We start from the raw sequence: 5,328 nt of genomic DNA, 5'->3' as shown, positions 1-5,328 counted from the left end.
TACTGGACTTCAGTATATTCTAATGTTCATGTACTGCTCCCAAATGGAAAAATTATGTTTAATGTCTCAGTAATTGCAGCAACTATAGAACAAAGAATGGAAGAGGGAAACATCTTTTACCTTATGAAGGAAACCAGACATAACCTCTACTCTGTCTGTGGATCATCCCCTTGCACACTGGATGAAAGAGCCTGTTTCAAGACAACGTTTTCTTTCCATGGAAACAGCACGAAATTCTTCTAGAGGGTACTGATTCTGACTCCTGACATTGTCACAAAGCTTCCAAACATTTTTGTCACTGTAAGACATGGAAACGGATTTTTTTTTTCCTTTAACTTCTTCCTCTAATTTCTAGTGAAGAGAAGTGAGCTGGGAGGTTCTGGGTTCTGCACCTTGGATGCAGCAACCCTATTTGTGTGTACAGACTGGGGAATGAGATGCTGGAAAACAGTGCCACAGAAAGGCACCTGGGGGTCCTGCTTGAGGGTTGGTGGTTGAACATGAGCCAGCAGTGCCCTGGCAGCCAGGAGGGCCAAGCGTGTCCTGGGGTGCATCAGGCACAGCATCACCAGCCGGGCAAGGGAGGGGATTGTCCTGCTCTGCTCTGCTGTGGGACAGCCTCACCTTATGTATTGTGTGCAGTTTTGGGCTCCTCAAGATAAGGAATTCATTAAGCTATTAGAGAGTGTCCAATGGTGGGCAACAAAAATGGTGAAAGGCCTTGAGGGAAGGCAGTATGAGGAGCAGCTGAGGTCACTTGGTCTGTCCAGCCTGGAGAAGAGGAGGCTGAGGGGAGACCTCAGCACAGTCTACAACTTCCTTGTGAGGGGAAGAGGAGGGGCAGACACTGATCTCTTCTCTCTGGTGACCAGTGACAGAACCTGAGGGAATGGCCTGAAGCTGTGCTAGGGGAGGTTTAGGTTGGATATCAGAAAAAGGTTCTTCCCCCAGAGAGGTGTTGGGCACCGGAGCAGGCTCCCAGGGAAGTGGTCACAGCACCAAGCCTGACAGAGTTCAAGAAGAGTTTGGACAACACTCTCACGCACGTGGTGGGGTTCTTGGGGCTGTCTTGTGCAAGGCCAGGAGTTGGACTTGATGATCTTTGTGAGTCCCTTCCAAGACAGAATATTCTGTGATTCTGTGAGAGGCCTAGACTGAGATCAGCCTCCCAGCTGTGGCACAGGCTGGCAGAGGATTCCACTCCTGCCTGTGACTCTGGCTGTCCTGTCACCTCACAAGGGTGAGGGGAGCACTCACCTGCCCCATCCTTGTCCCCCAGCAGCCCTTACCAACAGCAGCTGGTGCAGGTGTGGGCAGGATGGGACCACACAATTGCCTTGCAGGTGCCCAGCACAGGGGTGTTGGAAGTAGATGAACTTTAAGGTCCTTTCCAACCCAAACCATTCCATGAAATGTGTGGCCAGCTGTGTATATATATGTATAGATATGGTGTATACAGGTGCTCTCTCTGCATTTGCCTACTGAGGATAAAGCTTTTGCATGCTTATCAAGTGAGTATTAACTATTAACATTGCATAAACTCACTTTTTTACAATTCTTTTCTGGACTTTAAAAGGAAATAGATAAGGGGAAATGAAGGACATGAGTATAGCACATGGGTAGTCTGAACTTGACTTTAAATGGGTATGACAGAACTCCCTTCTGGAATGCAGAGCTTCTTTAGCAGGCATAACAGACTATAAAGTTTTTGGTCTGAAACAGTGTTAGATTAAGTACATTTTTTATATATATATCTTGGAAAATATGCTGAGTTCCAGTGTCATTTCCTACTACTGTTTACCTCAATCACTATTTTGCACTATTGCTGCAAATGTGTTTTGGAATACATTCTAGTACCTCAGGAGTGTCAGTCCCCCCCATACATTCTCCATTGGTTTTTTTTCCCCCACAAACACTTCAAATTGCAGTGGTTTCCCTTCCTTGTTCTGAAGGCTTCCTTTCCTTTTACAGCTCTGCATGAATTGATCTTTTTTCATCTTGCCTCAATTAGAATCAAGAATCTTATTAAAAAATACTTATCAGAGAAGGTAGGAAGGTGGAAAAAAGGCATGGATTGAAAACACCAAGGCCCCTTACTGAAGTTTTTGCAGTGTTAGTCCAGTTTAGCCCTTTAGGTGTCTTTTCTGCCTAAAAGGCACACTTTCAAAGCTGAGCTTTTTCAGGTGTGTTGTATTACAGTCTTTTGTTGCATGACAGAGCTGCTTCTTGGCTCACAAACTGTAATTCCTCCGAAGTGTTACAGCACAAGTCCTTTTTTTTTTTTTTTAAATCTTTCTAGCAGTGCTGAGCCATCAGACAAATTGAACCAGTAGACTTTAGAATGAGATATATTAAAATTCTCACAACCATGAAACATACATTTAGTTATAATAGAGGTCATGTAGTATTATATGCAGTTACTTTGGAACAAAGGTGAAGGAGATTGTTTAATACTCTTGATATACATGTAATCACCTAAAATGCTGCTCTGCCATAATATACCTTTTCATATTAGTCAATGGTAATAGTTATGAGATATAGAATGATGGAAAAAATCAAAGTAACAGAACTCAGAATTTCTTTTAAAATAATATTACTGAAATTATTCATCATATAGAAATACAGGACAGACCAGACTTCTGGTAGAATACTGACTAAAAGAACAGATTTTGGAGAATCATATCTGCCTAGAAATTACTGGCAGTAACTTTCCATTTGGTGAAGGATTTTACTTATGAGTATGCCAAGATTATGCAAAGATAATCCCATGTAGACCTTTCACAGATTTATGACTGTTGTTCCTGAGCCAATCATACAGAAGCAATTAGATGCAGTAAATTTCTGAGAAGGCAAAAATACATGGGTGAGGCAGGTCTGCAATAGAAAATAGCTGTAGTTCTGCAACCATGTTCTGTCTTTCCTTGATCCTCTGGGCATGCATCTGCTGTGGTTTCGAACAGTTTGGAGTTTACAAAAGTGGCAAGGCTGAAGCAGTGACTCCCTTGTTACATTCACAGGCCATGTGAGTGCTGGGGAATTCCCATGGTGAGGTCTAAACCCAACATTTCTGTATTTCAACAGCCTCTTTGGGAGATCTGGAGGTCTCTGCCAAAGCACATGGCCCCTTTGTGGATATTGTTGCTTCCAAGAGGACAGATTTCCTTATGAAACTCTGATCAGTGGGAAGGGAAAATTTTTCTGATTAATTAACTAGAGAAAGTAAAAGAGAAAATGAGTCTAATTTCCTGGGACCTGATTAGGAGCAAGGTGTTATCCAAAATATATGTTCCCATTCTGCCTTTTCTAACTTAGATTACTTGATTCAGTATTAAAGATTTCAACTGCCTTCTTGTAAATAAATGCATTTTATGGAATAAAAGGAAAGAGCAATTTAAAAATAAATGAAAGGCTAAATTTCTCCTGTTGAGAGTACTATTGGCACTTGTAAGACATTTGGATGACTTCTGAAGCTTAAACTATAGATCTACTTGTATGCTTTAAATATTAGACACTTTAATGGCTCATTAAGCTAATATATGTATGAAAGAATAAAGGCTGCATTATTCTCAGTTAATGTAATGCAGTTTTAGAGACAAATGTATTACAGTATTCAATATTTTGAACTCAGCAGGATCTCCTACCCTTTGCTGGGATTAATTCATACACAGAAAATGAACTGATAGGTATTTTATTCGGTCCCACCTGAAGAACTACATTGAGACTTGAGTTAAAGACAGTGCAATTGCTACATTATCACCAACCGTGTTCATTGGCACATTCACATCAGCAAATGTCAAACCATTATGTTGCTCTAGTGTCTGGGACTCGCCCTAAAAAGAGGAATGGTAAGTTGGAATGCTGTGTAGAACTGACTGTAGTTCACCTTGCTTGCTACCAGAAGCAAATACTTCTCCCATTTTGTCTTTACTCGATGTCTCTTGTTTTAACCAGGGACATGCTCTTAAAGCTCCTATGCTCCTGATGAAGTTATATCAAATTCTCCTTGGCTAACATCACAGAATCATAGAATGGCTTGGATTGGAAGGGACCTTAAAGAACAGCTAGTTGTGACCCCCCTGTCATGTGCAGCAACACCATCAACTAGGCCAGGTTGCTCAAGGCCCCATCCACCTTGGCCTTGAACAATTCCAGGGATGGGGAGTCCACAACTTCTCTGGGCAGCCTGTTTCAGTGCCTCACGACACTCAAAGTACAGAATTTCTTCCTAATGTCTAATCTAAACCTACCCTCCTTCAGCTGATCACCATTCCCTCTTGTCCTATGACTACATGCCCTTAGGAAAAGTCCTTCTCCAGGTCTCTAGCAGACATCCTTAGGTACTTGATGGCTTCTATCCTTTGAGCCTTCTCTTCTCCAGGCTGAAAAACCCCAGCTGTCCCAGCCTGTCTTCATAGAGGTGCTCCAGCCCTCTGATCAATCAATGCACTTGAGTAAATTCAACAATCCATAGTGTTTACATGCTTTAGTGAATTTAAATTATATTTATGAATTACCTGTTATGTGAATGAAGATTTTCTGATAAAGATACACAGAAAGAGTCCCTAAGTTACTGGCCAAGTACTGGTATCTCTGGTATACTGAGTAATGACTGACATTTGGCACTGTCTTCTGTGGAATTATACCTGAGATACACAACTGCAGCTTAGGTAACTATATTTCTATGAAATGATTATTAGAGACCTCTCAGAAACTTTGCTTGTTTAGAATTAATAATTTATTTATGTTTGTTTATTTTGATAAATGTGCCAGTCATTAGGAACTAACAGCTTTGCAACTGTTTTCAGTGTGAAAACAAGGTCTTGGAAATATGATTTTCTGGCTCTACTGATTAGCTGAGCATTGAATGTGTTTAGCAACCTGGAAGAAAGAGGATAAACTTGCAACAATGTTAAATACTGTGAACATATTAAAGAGAGACACACTTTATTGTATATCTGTAAAAAGTGTCAGAGAAGATGGCTTGTAGTGAATACCAGAAAATCTGAGATTCATTTGAATGGGTGAAACTAAATCTAGAGCTGTTTTCAACCCAAGCTGCCAAATGAAAAGGAAATAATTTATTGTTGTTTAAAAATGGGAGGTTGGTAGATTTCATTAGATTTCTAATGCTGTGTAAATAGCTATTGTGACAGACAATACCTCTGAACATATGCACAATAGCAAAGCAGTTTTCCTTGATCAATCATCACAATGAATGTTAAATCAATTTGCAACATCAGTACACTCCTGGAATTACAATTTTATTCATTCTGAGCTCTGGATACATTGCTGACAATCCCTGAGTTTTAATTCTGCAGATGTCATGAC

This window comes from Coloeus monedula (genome assembly GCF_965178545.1).
Source record: "Coloeus monedula genome assembly, chromosome: 1".
Lineage (NCBI taxonomy): Eukaryota > Metazoa > Chordata > Aves > Passeriformes > Corvidae > Coloeus > Coloeus monedula.
The sequence above is the reverse complement of the archived record's forward strand: the minus strand, read 5'-3'. Positions refer to the sequence as shown.